Source organism: Rissa tridactyla, chromosome 8 (genome assembly GCF_028500815.1).
Source record: "Rissa tridactyla isolate bRisTri1 chromosome 8, bRisTri1.patW.cur.20221130, whole genome shotgun sequence".
Lineage (NCBI taxonomy): Eukaryota > Metazoa > Chordata > Aves > Charadriiformes > Laridae > Rissa > Rissa tridactyla.
In genome coordinates, this window is record NC_071473.1 from 34,749,731 (window position 1) to 34,777,543 (window position 27,813).

A 27,813-nucleotide genomic window follows, 5' to 3' on the forward strand; every position below is an offset into this window, starting at 1 on the left:
GCTGTTTGCCTTCTGCTGGTTTGTGAGAGAGTTATTGATGAGAGTTAGGCCCAAGCAGCTTGCTCCATAGAAGTGCCCAGCAGGGTCTATGTGGAAACACTGGTTATTGCTCAGCTGTGCCCTCTGCTGAGTCTGGCGTGTCTTGGCTCCCAACTTGGTCCTCCTCAACTGGGTTACAACTTCCATGGCTTGGTGGCTCCAGAAAAATGGAGGAAAAATGAAGCTTGTGTACTGTATGTTACGGCCTTCCTCCCTTGACCAGTTGCATTAAGTTGTCTTTGTTGAGATGGCAGAGGTTTTGCTGAGGTGCCTGAGCGAAACATTCACATCTTCAGTCAATGACCCTGTCCCCAGAATTTTCAGGTGATTATGCTATATTTAGGGCCTGGGGACACTAATGGTATTTAGCAACACAGCCACAATCCCTTCAAAAATGTGTTGCTTAGTAAATGTTCATGCTGATCAAAAACAACAACAAAAAAGGGTGTTTGGCTCCTTCATGTTTTGTTAGGAGTTAAAAAGACGCAAAGGAAATAGTTTTATGACTATGGTCACCAGAAGTCACACAATATTTCAATAGAGGTCATTGACCATGTAAAAGCCAACTATTTTAACATACTTTTCAGATTAGTATTGCACTTAAGTGGGAAAAATCTGGTCCCAGTTGAAGTTAATGGCTTCAGTCAAACTGTAAATTACAGTATTTCAAGAGGACCTGCACTCCTTTGTCTCTCTAAGGAAACAGCTTACTGAAATGAATCTATGTTCATTTTTTGTAAGCTGAAAAAAGGATACAAGGGAGGAAAAATTTTAAATCATACATCCATAAAGCTCACATGTATTTGTCGTACATATGGGGCAGTTTTGTCTAGAGTTGCCTGATATTTTTTAAGATAACTTTTAAACGTTCTTTCTGAAATTTTGATTCCTTTTTCAAAACATTGAACTTAATTATAATAATATTGATATTTCTTACCCCACTGATGTGGCTTACATCATTTCAGTACTATATAATGTCAGATCATTACTATAAAACATATCTTTGTGAGCAGAAAGAGAAAGAAAAACTTGAGTGGTATAGCCAGGAGAAAATGATTTTGTCTCTCTGCACAAATGAAGGGAACTGTCATCATACATCAGACATTATGCACTACACATGCATAATGTATGTATTTTTTCCTCTCATTTTCTCTCAGTCAAGTCTGATTATGAGGGGAAACTAAAAAAATTATGGACAACTGGAAATTGCTAGAATATGTTGTTATAGAATGCTTTGAATATTATTAAATGAATTAGTTATGCCATCGGGGGAGAACAGCTGCGTTCTGAACCAGGAAATAGCCTGATTCTGCCTTCATTTTTATTTTAAGCCAGTGAAACTAGCATGTGACTGAAGTCAATGGATCTAATGAATCTTTCAAAATATCTTCCTGGTCGGAACTACTCAGAACATAACCTTGTGTGCAAAAACCTTTAGAACCAAATATTGCTTCCCGGTGTTTCAGAGTAGCTCCTTTAGTTTTCAGTAGGATTTGGAAACATAGTTTAGTGCTTTGTTTTTGTCTCTCCAAACTATGTATTACATAAAGAAAAGGTTATCAATTCATCAAATTTGTAGAGCTGCACTGAGTGAAGGAGCTGACGTAGGATAGTTGTAATACAGAAAGTCCATTTGGAACACTTTGCAGGAACAAAATATGCATTCCCTCAAAATGCGTACTTTAGACATTTATTTACTGTATATTTTAGGTCAAGTTGTCTCATATTAATTTTAAAATTTGAATACCAAGGGCCCTGTAAGTCTGTATTTCGCTGGATGTCCTGTGTGCTTGCCCCAAACTTGAGATCTGGGAAAACTGGGACAGTCAATCTGAAGATGCAGCACCAAAGGGAATTATGTTCTTTGAAATATATGTAGTTGTCTTCACCTTCCTCTCTCAGGGTTTTCCCCCTCCTACTTGGAAAAGCAAGGCTATCTTGGCACCTATAACACAAAGAAATTGTCATTATGGAATGTTCTATGGTCAATTAATATTTTTTTTATGCTATTAGCACAGCAGTGCAGTGCTCTGTGTTTAATGAAAATAGTTGTATAAGGGGACTCATGGTAAAGCTGTATTAAACGTCTTTCTCAGTAGAAAAGAGGGGTAGTTTTGCATCCTCCCCAGTGAGGTGGGCAGTGTATAGGCTGCATTGTTCTTGGATGCCTCATGGGCACCGTGATCTGTCCGTTCTGTCATTCTTTGTACGACAATACTCTCCCTTAGTGCTGTATTCTTCCACATCACATGCAGGACACATCTGGGCCAGATATCTGGGCACAGATCAGTTCTGCCCAAGTTTAGGCACTCAGCGTCCAGGTTTTCCATATAGTCAATGGAAAGAGTGAGTGTGTTTTGTGAGAGAGAGGCATCTCCAGAGGGTGATTCGGGTTTTAGGAGGACCAGATATGCTCCCTGAGGTTCTGCTGACTTTTGGTGCAGTTGGAAGCTGCTCCTAGCTGAGGTACTTCAGTTAAATAGCTAAATTTGGACGAATCCAGGCCTTAGTATGTATGTTATCCTGCAGGCTATGCCAGGGAAAATCGTCTCTTAGAGTGTCAAGATTAATTTGAAAAGAATACATCTTACAATTATAGAATTAAACTCAGACCCACTGAGAGTTGCAATCTTTAGAATGTATCTTCAATTAATGTCATGCAAAATTAAGTTTGTGGTGGAAACACACATGTATGAAATTTCATAGGAAATCGGAAATCACAGCCTCATATTTCACAGAGTGGAGTCCTCCTTGTTACAGCAGCTCGTGTTTGTACAAGGGTCTATCTGTGCTCCAACTGCAAAACCACACCAGGCAGGACTGATTTCATGGCTCAGCTGGTACTTCTTGCTCCCCATAGTAACTGGTAAATTTGGCTTAATGCAGAGACATTCTTCTTCCTTTCTCCAAAATGGAGAATTTTGTTCCCCGTATACGTTGCTGGGATAAGAGATGTGATAAACCTGTAGAGGTTAAACTTCCTGTCCTTTCTCAGTAAGAGCTAGTTATTTAACTGCACCCTAACATTAAACTCCCAGGTACTAAATCCTGCATTTTGTGATGCAGGGTTTCAGTGCAGAGCTACATTTGCTCTGAAATATTTAATAAACTGTTACATTTCTTTGTCAGTAATAGGATAATGGACTCCTTGAAAATGACTAACTTGGTCCTGATAGTTTTCTATTACTTAAAAATTAGAAGAAAACTCCCATTATCACAGAAACAAAGCAAACCAAAGAGGAAAATCTGCATGATATGTCACTGGATGTTTTTAGCACCTCTCGTCCTTAGCTCTAAAGTGACCTCTAAAATGCACATTTTCTATTTTAAATTGCTGGTGGTGTAATTAAAATGGATATTTTTACTGAGATTACATACTCTTTCTTTTTACAGTGTTAAGGTACTTTAGCATATGACAGTCTTAAGTCCTGAATGTACTACGTTGTAAAAAGCTGTTATGACTATGTTCACTCAAAATCTCATCTGTTTATGCATAACTCACTCTGTACCCTTTTCGTGGCCTACTCCAGATCTACCTCTTTTCTTAATAAAAACCAGTCAGAGAAGGATAGGGACGTACATTTTAAGAATAGTGCGTTCGAAATCTTTTTATTTCAAACCTGGTTTAATTAAAATAGATTTCTTGAAATAAATGGAACTTCCAGGCAAAAGAGTGAGGAATCCCTGTTTATACTAGGTTAGAAATATGCAAGACTTGCAGCATTCCCTTAACTTCACTCCCACCCCAATGCTGCTTTTTCCGCTGTCTGGATTTTCTTCTTTCTGATCTTTCAAATTCAGCAGGGAAATAAATACACAATTGTCTCCTACCTGTAGTCCAAAAGAAAAGGATGATAACAATACCAGGCATTGCATGGATACAGAAGATGGGTGGCCGTCATGAGAAGGCCTGCTATTTCTGGTCTGTTCTGAATTGCAATTTGCCTGGAATTACGGTTGTGAGATCAGGGCATCTTCTATCTACGTGTTCGTGCTTTACAGCACCAGCAGTACAGTGGCCCATCATATTACATGGGGCATTAGGACAATTCTTTTTCCCTTTGAATGTTTTTACTTAGTGAACAAATGAATTTGCCATGGGTCACTGAATATCATGAGGAATAAAATCTCAGTATTTTGGACAACATCTCTACCAGAGAAAACCGTCATCTCCAGGGTACTAGTCATAAATGGAGAGTTTCTGAGTGTGATTTCAGCCTTGCTAAGGATTTCTGTTGAGGGAGGGTTGTTTTTTACAATAAATACTGAAGAACAAACATGTTGTTGATAATGTAATCCCATATGCAAAATTCTCTAAATTTGGATAAAGCTGAAAGCGTTGATTTATCAAGTGGACAGTCTTGAAGAGAACTGGCATAAAGATCTTAAGAATTGAAAAGCAAAAATCATGTGAAATTCAGTAGGAATATCATTGCTGTCCTGTAGTAAATACTACAAAACAGTACAAAACGTGCTGGTATACATTAAATTCAAGGAGATTTTCTCATGGGGAATCAACATATCATCGGAATCCTTGGGGTCTTTAGCGTTATAGCTACAGACGCCTTTCAGTTCAGATCATGTCTGATGCCTGCGTCTGTAATTGTTGTAACTCAGTTTTGCGTCCTGTGTGTGAAGGTTGCCCACATACATGTATACTGCTCTGGGTACACCCCTTTGTAACTTTGCTTGCTTCCATTTGTGTGAATCCATATGCGTATTTGTGCACTCACAATTAGCCTGCTTGTTGGAGACATGTGAATAAAAATATTAGTGTATGGGGGGAAGGATGTACAATTGTACATTTGTCCTCTACTGTAAAAAGAAGGACCACAAAAATAATCAATGGATGTACCACTAACTGATTAAATATACAGAGCTAAGCACAAAGAAACCTTGCTCTTTTTTCTTTGAATATCTAAATATGACTGCAATAAAAATAAGTAATAATTGTTGCATTACCCTCTAGACAACATATATTGCACAGGACTATATAAAGGGTGGGGTATGGATGCTGAGTATTCTTGTGAAGAGGATTTAATTTAGAATAAGAGCTGATCTACTTGCAGTGGCACACTTCAGGAGCAACTGTACTGCAGTGAAAGGAGTAATCCCAGCACACACTCAAAATCAGGCCAGTCATTGCTTCTGTATTTCATGTTAGGCACAATTAAATAGCTGTTTCAAATGTTTGCACTTTGTGATGGTATTATCAACAACTGGAAAGGTAGTACTGCTCTTCTGTACCAAGGTGCAGTTTTGTCTGTATTTGAGGCCTTCAGTGTTTTTTCTATAGCCTAGAGAACACTCAGTAAAGGAGAAGATGAGAGCAGAGACTGACATCCAGGCGTGTTTTTAAAGAACATCTTTAATGAGAGAGAGAACAAGTATTTCACTCTGTTCACTCGAGCAGAACAAGTTACAGTATGTCACTAATACGAAATGCATGGGCATATGAACCCAGGCATGCTTCCTGCTCTGGTGTTTGCTTTTTTCTGTTTGGTGGATGTTTCACAGAAACTAAAAGGACATTAGCCATTTTATTTCAGTCCCTGCAGCTCCTCAGTGCAGGAACATCACAGATTTCTTTCTGCTGGGAATTCTGCTGGGTTCTGTTCAAACCAGACAATGGTTTGAACAGAAAACATGAAGCCTATTTCTTCTCCTTTTTAAGTCAATAAATATCTTAACCCTAATTTCAAGACAGAGGTTTATATTTGCTGCAATTGGACAAACTGTGCAATTTCCCTCTTGCGTGAGGGCTGCCTGCAGCATCGCTGGGCATGGGCAGCAGCGAGCAGCTGCCTGAAAGCAGGGCTGGAGCCCTCTGCCGAGCACTGAGCTCTTGCAAATGTAACGGAGACATTGGTCTCCTCTCTGCGTTTATCTGCACACTTTTTTGGTCATTTCAGGCTCTGCTCCTTTTCTCTTGATTTCTTTTCATGGTGCAAGAATGTGTCATTAGTATTTTTACCCAGGTTCTCATCTGTTGGTCTGTGGGATCCACGTGCAGGGTGAATGGGCAGGAGGCAAAGGCAGTGGGGACTGGCAGGGCCTGCAGCTTAGGCAGGGGGACGAGGGTGAGGAAAGGGGGCCCAGACAGCGCTGCTGCAAAGCGTGGTGGGCCCAGGCTGAGGCCATGGGGGATGAGCACAGGTGGTAGTGGCACTGGCTGGGACACAGCAAGAGAGACACCGAGGGCCATGTCAGCTTCTAGCCCTGGTGTCTGAACAGACGAACAGGAATTCTGTTACAGGAGATACAAATATGTTGTCTTTTGAGCGTAATTGATCTGTAAAAATCAATCAGCAGTGATTTGCATTGCTTCTTCCTTAGCTACGAGGGACTGTCAGTCATGTGTGCATAATCCTGTTTCAGTTGGCACTGGCAATCCCTGTCGGGATTTTCCACAGCATCCACACAGTGCATTTTGAAATTCAGAAGTGAATATGTATCAAACCCGCTCAGTCAAAAATAACCCCAAACATTTGAGCTTTTTTTTTTTCTTTTTCAGTGAGTCCATGTTATCTAGAAGCAGTCACATGCTATTAGAGCTTTTCCGTTTTATCCTGTTAATTCTCTTTCTCTTTGCAGCAGCTGTAAGCAGACGGCCACCGTGAGCAGCCTTTGTAGGTGCTCGGAGCCCCCCTGTGGGCAAGTGCGGGCTGCCAGCGCTGTGCCGTGCCCTGGCTCTTCCTTTAATTGCCTTTAAAAAATAGTTTTGGCGCAGTATTTTTCTTCAACAGAAGCATTTAATTTCAATAAAAGCCTGTAGGGTAGCTTGCTTACATAGATACCTAATGCATATGGAAACTTCCTAAAGACTCTTGTTACTTTGCACCTGATTCTATTAATGTTGATTTAACAGGCATAGAGAGTAACTAACATTGCTAAGAGGATAGTAATACTTTTTAATATTTTTAATTACCTAAAATTATCTATCCTCTGGAAGAAATGAACCAAAGAGATTGAAATATGCAGTGAAGTGGTCTTTAATGCATTGAGAAACTGAATGTATTATAAGAACTCACATAGATTAAATGCTGATTAGTATTTAGGAAGACTAATTATAGTTAAAGACTTCTCTATTGAGCATAGGCAGATATGCAACCTTGTTGTGTCTTCAGAAATCTTTAGAGTGTAGGATACAAAACAGACTTTACCTTTTTTGAAATCTGGTACACGTGTATTTGCATGGCTTACAAAATGCTTTTTTGTATGCAATGAGTCATGGACTGGTATGGAAATAAGGAGACAAAGTATCACACAGCTGTAGCAGAACTTGATGCAACTCCCCTGGAAAAATGGAATCTGATTTCTAGGGGCGTTCATCTAACAGGATGAATCTGTGCAAAGCTTGCAGGATGTAAACAGCAATGCTTTTGCTGATGTCAAGGGCTTAATGAGTGGGGAACAAAGCGTACTGGAAGGCAATATATGGGATTTAAAAATAAAACATTCTATATTTGCACATTTTTTCCAATAGTTTTTTCTTCTAATATACAATTCCAAACTCACAAATGATTTGTTGATGTTGAGAGAAGATGTTTTCTGTAGTAGAGCTGTTCAGTTCAATTTATGAGGGATACGATGCTTTTCCGTATTGAACTTTACATACATTTGCTGGAGCATGCTTTGCATGCACTGCAGCACCAAGAATGTTTAAGCTTTTGGGGCATAAAATGATCAGACTGGTGAGAAGTTCATCCTTCTATCAAACAGTGCATTACTGGAGTTTAATGTTTTCTGGACCAGTAGTGGTTGTTCAGAAAAGGTATAAAGCTAGATGGATCTTTGATCTTTTCCTGTATAGTGCTTCTAATGTTCCTAAATTGTTACGGACAGCTAAAATAGAAAGAAATGTTGCAAATATTGGTCCACACAAAACTTGCTTCCTTTACACAAAAGGTTCCACAGAAGGCCCTTGGCTAAATCTCCAAAGCAGTAGGATTTGGCGCAGAACATTATTTTTTATAAAAATGGTAAATATTAAATAGGTGTTCAGTAATATTGATCAGAAAAAAATGATAAAGCATATTTCATTCTGCAGCCACCAAAAATCCCCTTGCACAAACCCTTTTTCTCTGAAAATAGAAGAGAAACAGCAATTACATTAAGTGCACCAGTGACCAGCGCTTTTCTGCTGGGGTCCCTGATTTGTATTGCTATATCACTAGACAGCCATAATGCCCTTCTACCTAATGTAGTCCCTCACTCCCACCCAGCATGGGACGAGATAAGATAGTTTAAAGAAGAAAAACTTAAACTGGTTAGTGAAATATTCTTTTCTAACTGAAATAATGGTCAATAAAGTGACCAATAATAGGCCAAATGGGCATATTCCTTCTGGTCAGGAGAGAGAACAATTATTTTCGTAGAAATTAGTTGTATATCCAACACCAGATGTACCATTAAAGTGAACAGAATCTAACACTTACCAGATTATGACAGCAGGTAAGGTGAGGATTTTATTTGTGTCTTGGATGAATATTAAAACAACTACTTTCCTAACACTTATTATTAAAATTCTCACTGGAAATCGAACTAGGAGGTCTTAGAAGGAGTGACTTCCACTAAATAGATGTATCACATATCACTTCAATTTTTCTCTAAGCTGCATACACATACAGTATCTTTCCTGTCACACAAAATGCCTATCTGACCACTATTGACTCATCTTCCTACCCAACTCAAACACGCTGTACTGATTTTGTACCAGATTCATCCAATATAATCATGCTTGGGATGTTCTTCCTATAGGGTGGGGCCAAACTAGGAAAAGACGTGCAACTTGGTTTGAGACAGGTCTCTGAGCAGCCTATTAGCTGTGGCACAGCATGCCAAGTTTGGGCTGTGCTCTTGGTGGAAAATCAGCCTGTGGCCTTTGGTAGTTTGTACGCTTACAGCTGGGACCTCTGAGAAATAGAGGTACCTTTGTCACAGACTAAGTACAGACAGACACAAAAGATACCTGGAAACATTAAGAGATGCAGGTATAGATAACAGTAATGGAGCAAGTACAAAAGACAGATACTAACTTCTTTTTCAAATTTAGTTATGCAGATACAGCAAAAAGATCTTGAGATTTTGTGTGAAGTCTTTCTTGAGCTGCATCCTTTATGTGTCGTTCCCTGCAGTAATGCCTACTTGAAAAGTATGGCTTTAAATTTTACAGAATTTGTTTTCTACTCTCTCCTGCCCAACCCCTCCCCCAAGATTTTTCTACAATACCATGGTATTACATATTTGGAAGAAAACAACCTTGTCATTGGTGATGTATTTGTACACCATTCATAAAAATCAAGCACAAATGGGTCTACTTACAGGAATTATAACCTTCAGCTTTCTACTATTTTTCTACTACCTATGTACTCTAAGGTTTCTTTTGTGTACGTTAGAAATACCAAGAAAAACTTATTATTCTTGGAAATCATCAAGTATATATTTATGTACCTTTGGATAATCTGAAGGAAGTAATCATACAAAGAAAAATAGAGAGACATCTTGGTAGAGATTGACTGATGGCAAGGTAGTGGTGTGATGAGTAACCAGCCCGTGTAAGGTCACCATGAGACATGCTCAACCTGGTGGACAAGTGGTGTCACCAGTACTTAATTCCTGCATAGATTTTCATTTCCTTTCCTCTATCTTTTTTAGTCCTTTGGGTTGTTCAAAATGAGATGTTAAGTGTCAGTGGATGTCCTGGCACTTCATTTACATCACCAGGAAATTTTTGTGGAGTATGAAGCAGGTAGGAATGGGCATAATGGCCTATAGTTTGTAATGATGGCACTTACACGTGGTCATATAGGTGCTTCTGAATTCATGAATTTTAGAAGAAGTGCTCCTGACATTTAGTACCTACCAGTCATATTGTCCAGTAAGAGTGAGACATGGGCAAATTTTCAGTAGAAAGGAGGTTAACAGTGCTGATAATTTCATATCACACTTGGAAGTGAAGGCAGGCTTTGTGCCAGGGTTCTGCAGTCAAAGAGTAAAAATTAATCAATTCTGTTACATCCTCTTCTCCACTTTACTTTACAGTTTTTCTTATACCTACACTGTTCATAAAAATTCATCTCAGATTTACTGGATTTTAACGATGCACTTATGTATTAATTTTTATGTGCCTAACCATTTATCTAGTGATTCTGTAGTGTTGATATTTTAAACCTGGCATCATTTACAGGATAGATGTCTGTTGATTTTTAAATTATATGACAGAAAATGTAGTGATTCTGTGTTATACATTTTGAAATGCTTTGTAAAGGCATTCAAAAAGAGACAGTAGCACGACTTAGATTGTTTCAAATCTCAAAAATATCCCAGGCTTTGTACAAGGGAAGCAGAGAGCCTACACATGCTCATGCTGCTCTAGATTTATCCTGGAAGTGGCAGTCCTCCTGCTGAACTTGGAGCAGGAGGGTAGTGAGGCTGGTGATGGATGAGCATTCCTGCAGTAGTTCTTTTGTAGCCTTGACTGGAGAGCAGTTCTACTTCCTTTAGTGCAAAACTGTAGATGGTAGAAAAGTCCATTATGTCCCTGTCTTTATCCCCAGACTTACAGCAAACTTTCACAATTTTGACCAATGTATTTTTAAGAGTTTGAGGATGAAAGCTGAGACCCAGAACATGACTCAGTGCTTTTGAGGAGATAGCGGGAAGCTTTGAAGCTTCACAGTGGAGAAGAGCAAAAGAGTCCGATGTACTTGCTTTAGCCCATGTTGACAACACTAAGTCAGAGCTCTACGAAGACTGAGAGCTTCATTGCTTAAAAGTCATATGTGGAAGTCTAAGAAGATAAGAATGTCTACCCTCTGTGAATTGACAGAAGCAGATATACAGAGCAATGAAGTATTGCAAGAGTCAGTTCTTCTTCCTGTTATCTTGCAAACATAATTTAAAATTCACTATATATATATATATAAATAACAAGCAAGTATTCAGGACATCTTAAGCTAGCACTTCACTAACTAGTAAGTCTGGATGACAACAGTGTTAACGGCTTCAAAGGCTATTTTTTAAAAGGTATAAATGATATCTCAAGAAATTGTATCACCAAATATTTGAAATATGCACAAAAGTATACAAAATGATATCCCTAAAGTAAAGGCACAAAACTTTTCAGAAAATAGCAAGATGTTGAGATCTATTTTTCTGCATATTAAGGCCAAAATCCAATTCACTTCAACAGGAAAAGGAAGGATCATTAGTCTATTCTTTCTCTTTTTTTTTTTTTTTTCCTTTTGAGCTTGGAAAGAACTGGAAATAGCAAAAATAAATCCTTATCAAGAACCATTAAGTTCTCTTCCAGAATCTTTCAAATATCACAATTCAATTTATCCTTCAAATGTCAGTGTGAGATTTCAGTGTCAGGTAGTCACCGCCTGTTCTATTATTACTGCTGCTGCCTACCTTGAAAAAAGTCTATTCACTATACATTCCTTTAAGAGATATGCAGCAAGATGTTAATCTGTCTTTCTATCTATCCCTTGTACTGTTTTTACTGCAATAGCATCTGGGCCTTGGGAACAGACACTATATTAATATTAGTTAAAAGCGTAGAAAAAATTTGTGACTGTCTAAGACTACAGGATGCATTTGCACCCTTTTTTACTATGTGGTGTTTACCATTTATGCATTTCTTTCAGGGAAGTCAGCCAGAAGCATAGTAGAAATATAAATCATAGCTGTAGCTAAACTGAAGATTGATCATGGCTATATTCATAGTTAAAAATTTTTTGAAAGGTCAGTTTTCAATACAGTGTGTGCTAAATTATGAACTGTGTGCTTAATTGTGCAGAAGTCATTTTAGGTTGCATTCTGCTTTGCCCCCATAGCTGTTCTTCTAGAGTATGCTAAAGCTTTCAGTGGCTCATTCAAATGAATATAGGTCACTGCACATATTCAAGTACTGCCATTGTCCCAGTAGTCTTTGTTAGCTAACCTAAATACTTTAAAAATATTTCATCTAAATATTTTTCCTTGTAAGTGTGGACAGTATGATAATCTAAGTTTACACCTTTGTTTTTCCCTTATTTGTTGTTACTGATTTTAAATTACAAGCTGCTTACAGCAGTGACTATCTTTCCATATCTGCCTGGACAGCAGCTAATACATTTGGAGTATTATTGAAACTTTAATGAATAATTCTGATTATGCAACTTTTTTACAGACTTCATCAGAGCCACATGGCACTGCAACATTCATAATCACAAAGAAACTCACATTGTACATAAGACATTTGCAAGATGCTTTCAAACAGGTCTAAACCAGTTGAAACATGTCTGACCTAAATGCTTGAAAGTCTGTTGACTGTGAAGGAAAAGCAAACAGTTCTTCAAAAAGAAGAAGAGGGGTGTTTTAATAATATTAAGGTGTTCTAGTAGCAATGCTTTAACTTTCTTTTAATCTGTCTTACATTATTTGACAGAAGTGGTGGGCAAAATAATAGAATCATAGAATCATAGGGTTGGAAGGGACCTCTGGAGATCATCTAGTCCAACCCCCTGCCAGAGCAGGGTCACCCAGAGCAGGTTGCACAGGAACTTGTCCAGGTGGGTTTTGAATGTCTCCAGAGAAGGAGACTCCACCTCTCTGGGCAGCCTGTTCCAGTGCTCTGCCACCCTCAAAGTAAAGAAGTTCCTTCTCATGTTTAGGTGGAACTTCCTATGCTCAAGTTTGTGCCCACTACCTCCTGTCCTGTCCCAGGGCACCACTGAAAAGAGCCTGGCCCCATCCTCCTGACACCCATCCTTTAAGTATTTATAAGTGTTGATGAGATCCCCCCTCAGTTGTCTTTTTTCCAGACTGAAGAGACCCAAATCCCTCAGCCTTTCTTCATAAGAGAGAAATTCCAGTCCCCTCATCATCTTGGTAGCTCTCTGCTGCACCCTCTCCAGCAGTTCCCTGTCCTTCTTGAACTGGGGAGCCCAGAACTGGACACAGTGCTCCAGATGCGGCCTCACCAAGGCAGAGTAGAGGGGAAGGATGACCTCCCTTGACCTGCTGGCCACACTCTTCTTGATGCACCCCAGGATGCCATTGGCCTTTTTGGCCACAAGGGCACATTGCTGGCTCATGGTCATCCTGTTGTCCACCAGGACTCCCACGTCTCTTTCAGCTGAGCTGCTCTCCAGCAGGTCAGCCCCCAACCTGTACTGGTACATGGGGTTATTCCTCCCCAGGTGCAGCACCCTAGACTTGCCCTTATTGAATTTCATAAGGTTCCTCTTTGCCCAACTCTCTAGCCTGTCCAGGTCTCTCTGTATGGCAGCACAGCCTTCTGGTATGTCGGCCACCCCCCCCAGCTTTGTGTCATCGGCAAACTTGCTGAGGGTGCACTCTATACCCTCATCCAGGTCATTGATGAATATATTGAAGAGGACTGGACCCAGTACTGACTCCTGGGGAACACCACTCGTCACTGACCTCCAACTAGACTCTGTGCCCCTAATCACTACCCTCTGAGGTCTGTCTTTCAACCAGTTATCTATCCGCCTTACTGTCCATTCATCAAGCCCACTTTTCCTAAGCTTCCCTATGAGGATGCTGTGGGAGACTGTGTCGAACGCCTTGCTTAAGTCAAGGTAGACTACATCTACCGCCCTCCCCTCAGCTCTCCATCCAGTCATGCCATCACAGAAGGCTATCAGATTAGTCAGACATGATTTCCCCTTGGTGAATCCATGTTGAGTACTTCTGATAGCTTTCTTTCCCTCCACATGCCTTGAGATGACGCCCAGAATGAGCTGTTCCATCATCTTTCCAGGGATGGAGGTGAGACTGACCGGCCTGTAGTTCCCCAGCTCCTCCTTCTTGTCTTTTTTGAAGACTAGAGTGACGTTGGCTTTCCTCCAGTCCTCAGGCACCTTGCCTGTTCTCCAGGACCTTTCAAAGATGATGGAGAGCGGCCCAGCAATGACTTCCGCCAGCCCCCTCAGCACTCTCGGGTGCATCCCATCGGGGCCCATGGACTTGTGAATATCTAATTGATTTAATTGATCCCTCACTTGATCTTCCTCAAACCAAGGGAAGTCTTCTTTCCCCGTTAATTCCCCTAATGCCTGGGACTCCTGAGGGCTGGGCCGAGCAGTAAAGAACGAAGCAAAGAAGGCGTTCAGTAACTCCACCTTCTCTGCATCCTCCGTCACCATGGTTCCTGTTTCATTCAACAGTGGGCCCACAACTTCTCTGGTCTTCCTTTTGCTTCCAGTATACCTGTAGAAGCCCTTCCTGTTGAGCTTGACATGCCTAGCCAGGTTTAATTCCAAGGCAGCCTTGGCTTTCCTTGTTTCATCCCTGCATGCTCTGGCAGCATTCTTGTAATCCTCCCAAGGGGTCAGTCCCTTTTTCCACTTATTATAGACTTCCTTCTTCCACTTGAGCTTTTTCAGAAGCTCCCTGCTCAACCATACAGGTCTCCTGCATCCCTTGGCTGATTTCTTTCTCTTAGGGATGCACCGATCCTGAGCTTGGAGGAAGTGGTCTTTGAATATCAACCAGCTTTCTTGAGCCCCTTTGCCTTCCAGAGCCCTAGCCCACGGGATCTCTCCAAGCAGTTAACTTATAACTTATTTTTATAGCAAGAGTGCCTTACTCTTCATATATAGAGTGTAAGTATATTCCTGTAGGAAAAGATTGTTTCATGTCATAAATTGTACAGCAATAAAAAAATATGCAGCAATGTTCTCATAAAGAAGAAGTAACACACTGTTGGTGAAATAAAATGTTAATTGGTAGTTGTTAAGAAGAGACTTTTCTCAGCATGTCTTTTATGGAAAAAGAAGGACATTCAGTCTAAGTAGCAGGTTAGCATTTCTTTTTTCCAGAGCACCTAAACTTTATTTTTCAATCACTTTTATGAATTACGCATATATTCTAGTATGTCCTTTTAGACTGCACTGTCACTTTATAAAGTCATGGAAGTAGCTATGGATGAGGTTGTAACTTCCAGACAGCTTTCCAACTGTCAAGTCTTCTTTTCTCTAAGAGTGTGGAGTTGATGGTTTTTTTTACCAGTATCAAATTAAGCCCTCTGGCTCTTTGTCTGCAACAGAGTTACGGAATGAAGGTTTATTGATCACTTTGTCCCTATCCATGCTCCATAAGATAAAGAAATCAGGCAATCAGTAACAGGGGCGTAAATGTTCTTATTCCTTCTTGTTCCATTACAAAGGCATGTTTCAATCTCAAACTCAAAGCACAGGTACCCTGAGTTTGAACAGAGGGCCATCTAGCCTGTCTCCTGTGTCTGACGGTGACCATTAAAGGATACTTAAGGAAAAAGTAGAAGAAACAGAGAGTATGTCTTAATGTTCCTTCCCCTGAAAAGACATCCTGAATTTAGTGATTCATAATCTGAAAGTTCATCTGGATCATCACGTTTGAAAACTGATCATTTCTTCAGCGAATGCATCTAAATGCTTTTGGGAGCCCTTTCACAGCTTTACCTTCCACAAGAATATAAAAATTCCAAAAACTTTTCTGAAACAATACATTTCTTTTCTCAGTGTTTGATTTCTTAACACTATAATAGCAAGATGAAGAAAGGCCAGGCTGTGCTTTTCAAGCTAAAAGCTATGTTGGAGCTAAGCTTTCATTGAAGAGCAGGTAACCCTGTATTTTGCAGTAAGTGCCTCGAGGTAAGAACACTTACACGGACTTTTTCTGCAAGTAATCTCAGAACAAAGATCCAGCCAGACAGTTGTGGTGATCACACACTTTTGACACTACTCAGTAGGACTGCTTTTGCACACTGATTTTGACCCATCTAGATTCTTTTTCATCCACAGTAGCCCTTATTTCTTTATGGTCTGTCACATCTTTACTGTGAAATGACATCTAACTACATTTAGGTTTATATGCCTTTCCTAGGCAGCAAGTTCTATTTGATGCCGGTATCCATGTCACAACTGCTATTTCAACATGCTTTCCTTCTAGAATTTCTTGTCCTTTATGCACGTACACTTCAGGCGTTGTTTACTATCTCTTTTGGTTTTTTTTTTTGACTACTATTTTTTTCAAAGCCAGATTTCTGCAGCTACGTCACTGACTCACGTGATGTTTTCTTTAATGTTTTTGTTTCTCCTCACTGTCCCTTCCTTAAAAAAGTTCCTTCCTTCAGAAAAAAGTCCTCCATTGAGTGGCCAAGCAACCTAAAACCTTCCTTGTAAGATTGGTCATTGAGTCATCTCCTAGTTTATTTAATCTTGTATTTCATGCTTGTTCCTTCTGTTGGGGCTGGAAAAGTTCCATTAAAGCCAGATAAGCCAGTATTTCCCAGCTGGCAGAGACATTTTTGTTCCTGTACTTGATGGAATTTTGCAGTGACATTTTTCAGCATGAAGTAGGATTAGTGGATTCTTCTGTTCTCCCATGATGGCTTTTTGTAGTTCAGGACAACATGTATTCTTGCTGCTGACACACCGCATATCTTTCTTTCCTCCACATCAGCTCTGATGACTTGCTCATTGATTCTTAAATAAAAATCCCCAATCATCCTTACGTATCTGTTTTTTGTGTTTTAAGTATGCTTCTTCCCTTATCCCTCATCTGTTATTTCTTTATCCATTATTTTTGTCCTTTTCTGATCTTAGTTATGATCTTCTGTATGATGCAATTAATTGTCCTCATGACCCTGCTTATTTTCATTGCCTCTTTCTCTCTTCTGATGGAGATAGCTGCTCTTCTTTCCCCCTTGGTGTGTCTGCCAGTTTCTTCTCTTCATTTCTCCACATTGATCTTTCAGTTGGCTGCTGTATTTTCTCTTACGTTGTCTTCGTGGCATGAATGGCTACTTTTTTTTTTTTACTTTTCTTTTTCTCCCTGCATCTCTGTGTTTCAGATCCTCATTTTCTTCAGGGATCTACGATTCTTGAATCTTCCATGCTGTCCTTTCTGTTCTCCTCTGTCATGTCCTTAAATCCCCTTTAAAATCTTGATTCTATGTACCCATGGCAACAGTCGCTTCAGATTCTGAGACCAAAGCAAGCACAGAATTAATTCTGCAGTGCTTTTCTTGTTTACCATATCATATAAAAATGGGAGAGCTGAATTCTGAATTTTCTTATGTATGCGATGACTCATAGCTCTCCACTAGAACTGGTGTTTGAGCCCTTTTTCTTAGAGCTGAGTGAACAACTCCTAAGGAACAACTCATTTAGTGAAAGTAACCCTATTTTCTTTTTTTCTGGTTATCATGAAACAGAATCTTTTGGATTTTTACAAAGAGTAAATACTGAATAGTTGGTTAGGATGTGCTGAGTTTTGGAATTTTCCTCCCAAGACCTTTAGAGAAGAAAACCAGCAGCGGGCAACACCTAGCTGGGATGGTGAGGGAGGAAACAGGATAAACCAACTTTGCTAGCAGCCATCTGTTACTCCCACAGATACTGCCGCCTTGTGCATGAGTGATTAAAAACATGTGAAACAATGCAGTAGGTTCAGTCTGAGGGGATGGCTTTGCAAACCCGTGACAAACACTACTAGGAAGCTGCAACCATCCCTCAGTCATAAGAACAGCTACTGAGAAGCTCATCACGACGAATGATTGAATGCTACGTAGATTCAGAGGATCAACTATCATGTTAGGGAAACTACACAGGTGTTACATATGTAACATACACGTTATCAGCTACAAAATTAGGAGTGAAATGCAGAAGTGGCTGTGATACATAGAAGGGTGCTTAATACTTAAGCAGGGATGTAGATGTATACAGGGTTGATTGATCTTGTGATATAAGGTGCTGGTGTGGTTTCTTATGTCAGTAATACTAGAAAGAAGCTGCTTATCTGATTATATGGATTGTGGTGAGGACTAGTTCTTTTAGCAGAAGACTCTCCTACAAATAAGATGCATCTTGGCCATCTGTTGCCAGATGGAAGTGTTCTACTTCTGAATCACTGGCTGCAATGACATATTTAGAAAATGAATCTTTCATGGATAAATCCACAGCACAAACTGTTTGTGATGAACCTCACATACACATGCTGAGGTTATATTTTCTGTTTTCTTGGCCTTAAGTTCTAGCATGGCTGTATACTCCTGTGAACATATTGTTATTTAGTTGATAGCAAATCCTGCAGTTCACACCCACCCTTTGCGAGGTATCCCAGTTGCCTGAATAAGAAGTACATAATTTATCACTAAAAAATGCAAACACAACACAGAGGTCCTATTTCACTTTTACTTTGAAATCTGTGAATTTATTTGAGGATTCTGTAGGATTCAGCATATGTACTTAGGTGACCAGCGCAGCGCGGGCACTGTTTTGATATGCAGGCGGGCCCAGAACACAACCAGTCGACTCCTACACTTTCACTTACAGGCCTGTACTTAAATTTGCCCTGTGAAAAAAAACACACTTTTTTTCTTTAAGACATTTACTGTGGTTTTTTTAGTGAATGGAGATTAAGAAGAAGAAAAAAATGGGAACTTTACAATTATGCAGTAAAATTTTAAGTCATTACTGTTTTAATGAAGTATAAAGATGATTATCATGCTTAAGTTCTTTGAAGTTTAATTGTGACTTTTTACACATATTATTATGCACAAAATAGGTCTTATGGAGAAGCTGAGAACTGTCAGTGAATTTTATCTAAGCAGAAATAATGTCCGGTTTTAGCCTTTAGCTGAAATGAACTGAGTTTATTTGGCCAAAAGGAAATAGAATAAGTAAGTGGAATCGAAGAAACAGCATATAGAGATTTAGAGATGACAGCCTCCATCAAATTTGTCTAAATGAGAAATAATTGATGTACTGCAAGATTGTTGCAGTACATAGAGACACTTGCACTGGTTCCATGGTGCACCTCTGATTTTGAAAAAGAACCAAACCTGCTCCCATCTGTAGTTGCATCACATCTTTTTGGTAATACAGAATTTGCTTAGATAGTCACGTGAGGAAAGTACTTCACGTATTTTAAGATACAGTTTAAAGAAAAGCAGCAGCTAAAGGCTGGGAAGAAAATCATTACTGTGTGTTCAGCCCAGCTTCTCAAAAATCACCATCAGGAAGTCTGCAGATCAGCAGTTCAAGACAACTTGAGATGCAGCTATTATTAAATACAAATTAATTTTGATATGCATGTGACTGTAGTGACTGCTGCTTCTTCTTTGTATATTCTTTTGGTGAAGATCAATGCGGTTGATTTTTTCTGGCAAAAATATTTAGAAATAGCAAATTTCACAGGCTGGCATGTGAGCTGACTTTTAATTGATATAAGGTGGAATTGACCCTTGTAACAGAAACAATAATGCATGTATTTACATCTATTCAAAACTGATCAGCATAACTCAAAATCTGGATATTTGTCAATAATGATAATTAAAAAATCAGGAAAAAAATGCCAATACTGAATAAATTTGAGGAAATCACTATACGACCTCACTCTGTTTTATACTAATGAGTTAATGTCTCTCTGTTAATGAGACACACAGAAAGTACATTAATCAGCTGGGTAAGTTTTATCAGCAGCCGTTTCACATCTGATTCCAGATGAGGCTATATGAACAATAGGTCAATGTCCATCTCTTACAGTGGGTTGACTCCACATCCATTGAGATTGACCAGTCACAGAGTAGAAATAAGCAAATGTCCCTGCAGATCCTATATGGCAAACTGGAAAGTGAATAGAAAAAGTGTGGCTGGCGATAAAGTACTTTGGGGACCTGAAATACTCAACTGAGCATTGAGTGAGGCAATGCATTGTGGGACACAAGATACTTATTATATGTAGGTACAATCAACAAGCTTGACTCGCCCACTGCCTCCATAACACTACCAGCCTTGACTGCGAGGGACTCTTGGCAGCAGTAATTCTAGTGTCATCAGCGGGCAACTAAAAAAAAAAAAAAAAGTTTAAATTCACATAGTTATATTTTATTTGTGAATTATTTGTCCAGAACTTTCAGGACTCAGGGCTTCTTTACACTGGGTTTAAAACAGACCCAATATTGCTACCCCACTGCATGGCCCGTGTCATTCATAGCTCACTGGCCACTGGTAATACAGAGAGAGCTGCAGCTGATTTTGCCTTGCCTGGTAAATCCAGGCTGCAGAGCAAGCTGCAGACTAAGACTAGCTGTTTAAAGCATTCCACATATTTGAATATTTTTATTCTAAAACAGAGAGAAAAATGAAGACAGTAAAATATTCCAAGATCTATATGGGGAATTATTCTAGACAGTTACACTATACTAACTATTTTAGTGAGTATCTCCGCAGAGGTTCCCACAATTAGTGGCCTGACTGTGGAAAGGTGTCTTTGGAGGTAGCTTCTGAGTGGCAAGGGCCTCCTGTTATTACTGTAGATGTCATTATCACATCTGTGTGGATGAGATTTCATGTCAGCACCAGGATTTTGCTTCTTCACTCCAGTGGGGTCTTTTTTTAAGTACAAAGCTATAGGATTAAGATTTGCCTTGATTTCACAAATGAAGTAATTTTATGAAATTCTTTTATTGGTTAATCCCATATTAATTTGCCTGCTTGCAAAACAATTGCATTCTTCCCTCATCTTCTTAACATAAAAATGACCTTGTTATTTCTGATAATGCAGCTTGTTGGGCAAAACTTAATCCTGTCACTACAAGCATAATCCAGTGAATCCTCTTCTTGCTGATAACACTTTATACTATTTGAACTCCTGTGGGAGCTTTTGATTTGGTGTTTGACAGGCTTCCAGGTCCTCCTAATGTTAATCTTCAGATAACGAGTAATCTAAGAAAGAGAGGGATGTAGTTGCTCTGGTTCCTAGCTTTCATCTTTTATGGTAATATGATTGTCTCTCAGTACTGTTTCTGTTTTGCAGTTCTTTAAAAACTCATTTTATTTAATTTCAAGACAGCAGAGCACAATTTAGCTCTCAATGTCATCACAAATGTATACCCATCAGAAAGCCAGCGAAGAATGAAGAAACAGGAGACTTTTGTGCAACATATGTGGAAATCACTGGGGAAAATACTGTAATGGTGTATATTGCACTGCCTCCAATCTGCTGATAACATTCTTCTCTACATTTCATTTAGTCTTGACCTAGATGTGCTGTCCGTTGGCAATCAATGACGGCCTGGCAGATGCTACAGGGACCAGGTTGGGTAGGGATTAAAACACTTGTGAGGTGGAAGGTCATTTGGAGGAAGTGGCCTGGGCTTCAGAGGGAAAGAGCATCTGAGTTCATTACTAAGGTTCACCAGTTAGTGGAATTCATGACTTTTCAGGTAGCAAAAGCAGCCAAGAGTGCTTTTTCCTGCTCTCATCAGGGTGATTTGCAATTGTTCTTCTTTCATGTGGCTCTCAGCTGATAGCAACCTATTCTTGCACAGTTTAGATTTCACTGGCGTCACACTTTGCTTTTGAATGTACATGAAAATGTTGACTTTGATCTGTATGATCTGTGTCCAAGTTATCTTAAATAGTAATTTCTTCCCTAGCATCTTTGCCATCAATATGAGCTATGTTACTTCTGTTCCTTTTTCCTGTTATGTACATGAGAGAGACGTTTTCTCTCCTACTGGGGAGAATTTCTTTTCTTTTCTTACTCTGGCAGATCTGGAGCCTGAAAGGATCATCATTCCTATTTTTTCATTTTACATCATTTTTGTAGGAGAAAAGCAATTTGGAAAAAAATGTCACATACTTCGCTGAGAACAAACTCCCTAGCATTTTACTATTGAAAAAGGTATAGACATTAGTGTACAAAATTGTCTGTTTTATCACCCCTATCTGAAGAGGATAGGATATTCTAGGAGTTCTTTGGTATTCTGTAGTTTGGTTTGATATTCAGGTTACATTAGGTACCATGTTAATCTCTATTCTGTCAGTTATTCAAGCTCATTTGCTGTTCATAGAGTTGCAGTTAGCTTCCCATTGCTTTGTCTGTCCTCTCTCCTCACACCCCAGGATCAGCACGAATATTAGCATCAGGGAAAAGAGACTTAATTACTGCAGCACCAAAGCTTAAAATCTAAGAGAAATCCTCTTGGAGGAAGAGGAAGAATAGCGTGAAAATGTGGAAAAACCTAATGAACTCTGTTCTTCAAAAGATTGTTCTGAATATACATTCCAGTATTTCCACCATGAATGTGGTTCAGTTTATTACAATGTTTTTCTCTGATGATTTTTGTCAGCCTTATAGAAGCTAAAAAATCAGCTAAAGCTGATTTTTGTCAGCTTTAGATCATGTAAGAATTCTTCCTGATAGAAGAACAGAGACTTCATTATCTGTGAAAGCCTGAGTAGAATTTGAAAAAGCAGCTGTCTCTGTGCGTATGCATGGAACAGAGAGGTAGCTGGAACATAGGTAAAAATAAAAAGGGAAATCTTCACCAACAGTATTTTCCATGAGTAGAGTATAAAAAAACAGTTTTAAAAGTGTTTTTTTTTGTCCCAATGAAATTCAGCAGTGAAAAGTGCTATGAAATTTAAGGTGTAAGTATGAAACTCCTCAAGTTTGCGCTGTAACTATAATTCTTGTGTAGCTGGTTATCAGGGCTGCGCCTTTGTGCTCATCGAGGCAAGTCTGCTGGGTGGTGCAGGTAATCTCAGTCTGGCCATCTGCAGAGGCCAATTTGAAATAATGGACTAACTTGAGACAAAGTGGTTGACTGAATTCTTAGCCACCTTCACAGCTAAGTGTTTGACTAATTGCTACAGGAACTATCTAGGTGGGAATTTTGGACTGTCCTGAAGGCTTCCCCAGGCAGCTCCTGTGATGCCCAGACCAATTTGTGTGTTTCAATGTGTTGATTATCAACCTGGATGGAGAATCGGACCTTCCAGGGACTCCCCAGCTTGTTCATCTTGAAAAATTGATCAACCTGTATATAGATATCCTTTAGCCCACAAACTCTAAGCTCTCATGCTTTACGTTCATGGAGCACATTTGCCCTCCTTATGAATAGATACTGATGATAAATAGATAGATACAAATTATACAAGTGATAGACATAAATGTCAGTATCTCAAAGGAAAGTATCTTTATTGTTTTTCCTTATCTTTTTCTTCATTAAAATGTCATCTTCTCCATTCTCCATTATCTATATGAAGACTACATATATTTGGCACATAAAAATGAAGAAGATTTGCTTTCTTCATAGCACAGTAACCTTATTTTCCTGTTTTCTTGACAAATTCAGCATTCCCCAGACACATCCTCTGTTTACCTTCTGGCAAGCCACTACATTTTTACCACACCGGGGAGTATAAGTGCTACAGATACTTCTAGTGAGCTTTATTTGCATTTTAGTAGATTTTTTTTTAGTTTGGAGCATATATTTACATCTTCTGAATTATTGATAAGTACTTTTTCCTTAGTGTAGGTGAACTTCACCCATAAATGGAAAGAGACAAATGAAATAGAACATGCCATTTGTATTTCAGCAGAATCCTAAGTTACAGGGAAACCTGTGATGGAACAGACATCTTGTAATGATACAGTAGTGTCTTAGATCTCCTTGGCACTTGTATAACATCTATGGAAGATGGGCAGCACCAGGCTCTCAAATTGCCTTCACACTAGCTTTCACCAAAAAAGGGACGTGCCAGAAGACAGTCGTACAATGGCAACTGTGGGTAATACAAATAGTAAAATAGCAAGACGATTAGGGACTCCCTTTCAGAACTAAGGATATTTGATTTCATTTTTTGATTTCTGCAGAAATGTGGTATTAAGTAAATCACTTGCAGGCATGTTCAAGCTGTGAGCCCAAGTGCTTCCTCTTCTGTTTATGAGTAATGTTGGAAGTGCTTAAACTCTAGCCATCTTACTTTTTTACATTAAAAGTTGGTCAGAGTTTCCCAGAGCTCATTGCTAATGTCACATCCAAAGAGGAGGTCTCCCTGTGAAGCTGAAGTACCTGGGCCAGTAGTCATGCATAGAAATCGCCTACAGAATTGATTTTCCAGGCAAAATGCAGGACAGTGACTGCTTTTTGTAAAAACATTCTTCTGTTTTGGCCATGGTCTTGCTGTCAAACTCCCATCCCCTTTACACAGTAGCTAAAAGTTTCCAAAAAACACCCTAGAAACATGAATGCAATTCTCTCATGTTGAGGAGACGTGCTGAGGCTTCTTATAAATTGAATGGATTTTGATCCAAATGGGATCAGAAACACTGGGAGCATGTTTGTGACAACTGTATAAATTGAGGCTGTTCAGACTACGACTCTCAAGTGTAAAACTCACCTGTGGCTCATAACCAGCCGTCATGAGCTGGTTGCGGGGGGGTGTAGGGGGGATGTAGCAACTCAGTCAAATGCTGTTGTCCAGAGCTCTTCCTGGAGGTGTGTGCTTGCAGTCTTTCTTCCAAAAACACGGAGCACAGATGTGAACATGACTCCCTAGTCTAGCAGTGAGGCAGATTGGTGATGACATGGCTTGTCTGGAGAGCGATCCTGTAGGCTGCTGTTAGGCATACCCCCAGAACAGCAGCTGGATGGAGGCAGACTGGCATATAGTGGGGTGCTGCCAGAGAAACTGTTTCATAGGCTGCCTAGTAACAGTTACATGAAAAGACTTCATATTACGAAAACAGAAATAGTTCTTTACCAAGAGCTATTTATAGGGATATGCTTGTACCATTTCAGCCATGCCCTCACAGATGGATTCTTGATGCTTCATTCAGGCTCACTCATCTTTCTCCCAAGTCATAGCAGCAACCTCTGGAAAGGCAATTTCACATAGGTATGTGTTTATCCTGTGTAAAGGGTGTTCCAGGCTCCAAGCTGCGTCCATCTCCATGTTATGGAAAGGAAAATTCTGGGACACACCTCAGGCTCTACAGTTCATCCCCATTTTGGGGCACTGAGAGCTTTAGGCTTTGGCAGACACCCATCTGCGGTACTTACGCAACATTAACAAGAACTTGTCTTGGATGCTATGCCAGAGAAGAGGAATCTTAGGCCCTTTTTGATCTTGAGGTAACAGCTGAAAAGCAGCCATGTATAAGTCCTTAATGCTCAGAGCTTGTTCTCTTTTCTTCAATGTACTGTTAGCACTCAGTAAATAATAAATAACTGCTATGTTGGTGTCTCTTTAATGAGCTTAGCCTATAGTCCCAATGTGCAGTAGCTGTGCATGCACATCTCCATATGCAATATTAATGGTTATATTATGTAACTGTGTAACAGAGTGTCAAGGAGTCTCTGGGACTCTTTTGCCTCAGTGAGGATTTGAACGGAACATGAACAGCACAGTTTGGCCCTGGATGTGCACAAGTAAATTCATCATCAGCAGAGACACCATTTTCTATTTGCTTGATAAATAAGTTCAGCCTTTAACAATCCGAGAGAGATTTCAAGAACATATGCCATACGGTTTGCCTACAAAGCATTTTCTTGTTCATTGCTTTGGGTAAACACAAGCTGAATCCAGATGACCACCGCTGTGTTTGATAGCACCAAAGACTGGGCTAAAAATGCCCAGAGTGACAGGATCCCAGCTGAAAAGCTCGTAGCTCCCAGGGAGCCCCCAGCTGGTGCACGCACAAGTCTCACTGAACAGAGCAACAGCTCTGTTTCTACTTTTCTACTGACTGACTCAGAAGCAGAGGGAGGCAGTGTCAGACTCCCTCAGCCACTTTCACGAGTGAATGAGAGCATTGAAGATGCTCAGTGCATTGCTGGGAGCCAGGCTGCACACACACATAGCAGAGTTTGCTTTTCTGATATTGCTTGGAAGCATCTGCTTTCTCTTCTCTTTAGTGTGCTGCCTCCTGGACTGTTCACCCTCAAGCCCTGTATGAAATATGCACACACACAGGCAGGGCATGGCAGGGAGAAAGAGTCAGCTGCAGCTTACTAAAGGATCAGAGGAAGAAAGGGAATCAAAGATAGATTTGGGAGGCCACTGAAGTGAGAGAGGGGATGCAAGGTGTTGGAAGATGTGCTGTATAAGAGAAGCTGAGTGAGGAAAAGGATAAAGAGAAACTGGAGGGGGAACACGGGGAGACCTGAAGGAGAGAACATAAAAAAGGAGTGAATGGTGAAACAGAAATGAAGAACAGTAAGGGGCAGAGTTGAGAAAAACAGAAGAGAGCTGAAGGACTATTTCAGTATCTTTTAGGAAGAGCCTAGGCACAAGCTTTTAAAGCTAGAGTTTTAAAAATTAAATAATCAAAGCAATAGTGTTGTTTTGTTGGGATTTTTTTTTTTTTAAGGAAGAAGAAGGTAATCTAGAGGGGATGCCCAGCATTTAGAAGTTTTCTAATTCTTGAAGATGCTAATTCCTCTGGATATTTTAGTCAATTTACTATTCCAGTCATGGGCTGATTCCTAGGATCGTTACATCCACAGTGTGTTGCTTTCTGCTCTTCTTTTCCTATGGCAGAGATTAGTAGTACTTTTTTTTTTTCTTCCAGGCAGTTATTGCTTTTTTGGTTTGTTTTACTTTTAACAACAGATCTTAATTTTCTTGCAAGGGACTAGGAAAGTTTTTGTACCTGTGGTGTTGAGAAAAATGTTCTGTGGATCCTTCAGAACCAGAAGTCTATTATATTGTGATTGCAAGACACGACTTCACAGCTTGGTCGCTCCTTCTAGTCCTCTATTCCCAGGTTTCTGTAGAAGCTTGGTAGATTAAAATTTTAGTTTTGAAAACTTTTAAGCCTTCACCTAATGCCCCTTCAGCAAAGCGCTCTAGTATAAACTTTAAGAACGTGCTTAAGTTTCTTTGAAGTCAATAGAATTAGAAAAGCTCTGCTGAAAAGAGATAAAGGATTTGTTTTGTTGAAGTATGCAGGGATATAATTAAAACAATTTTAAGTTCAAATCTTTCTATAGATACTGTTATTTGGAACAAAAATGGCTGGAATCAATTTAACAAAGTAGTAAAATCTAAATGAACTTGAAGCTTTTACATACTGGAATAAAGGAGCGCACCTGAACAGTCCTCTTTCCTGTTGTAATTCTCACCATTCCTTATTTTGGTACAAATCTATGTTTTAAGCAGGCCTTTTATAGATTGCACATTATTTCAAATAATGCTGGTTACTTAAAGATGGACACAATATACTTCATTTCCTTCACAGGTGAACATGATTTCAAACAGCAGACATCAGTCTCAGAGAAGCCACATGATGTTGCCATGCTTCTTATTAGTTGAGGTAAGAAAATACTGTAGACACATTGCTAAGTTCTCATGTGTAGTTTTTAAGAAAATGCTGTCAGCAGCAACACATTTACATTTTATAAACATATTTATGTTTATCTCAACATGGACTGCTATCTGCTAGTTGGCAATCACTTATGGCAGCTGTGAATAAAATTTCTGTCCCCGTAATGTATTTTTTCCCCCAGTGTTTCATGAGAGGGAATGGAGGGGGGGTCCCTATGCCTGAAATTTCGTTTTAAGTGGATGTGATGTTCAGAAGTGCCAGAATCCAGGAGAGTGAAGTACCTCTGAGCTGGACCCATATAGGTATCGGAGGTTAAATCTTGATAATAATACTCCATCAATCTAGAATTCTTTTTGTTTGTTAATCTTAAACCACCATACATTTGAGAGTAAATATCATTATTTTAATTTCAAAGATAAGGAGCAGTGGAACAGAAAGTTACTTTAGTCATTCAAGGTCATTCAGTCTGTCAGGAACAGGAGGCATTTTGGAATGATGCATATTGAGTAGTTTAAGCACCATCTAAACCAGTTTGCCTTTTTTTTTCTGTTATTTTTGAGACTGTGCTCACTGAGGCACTATAAACAACTCCTTTTCTTTATTCTGATGCTTATAGATCACGCTCATAGCAGAACTTACCCCAGTTATATCCACCCT

General features: G+C 39.5%; 1 long non-coding RNA gene across 1 annotated transcript in view; it reads left to right on the forward strand.

Moving 5' to 3' along the window:
• LOC128913535 (uncharacterized) overlaps window positions 1-27,125 on the forward strand; it is a 135,523-nt gene extending 108,398 nt beyond the window's left edge. Inside the window, exon 7 of the long non-coding RNA XR_008467998.1 lies at window positions 27,070-27,125. This is a non-coding gene — a long non-coding RNA (uncharacterized LOC128913535). The remainder of the gene's footprint in view (window positions 1-27,069) is intronic.
• The last annotated feature ends 688 nt before the right edge of the window (window positions 27,126-27,813 follow it).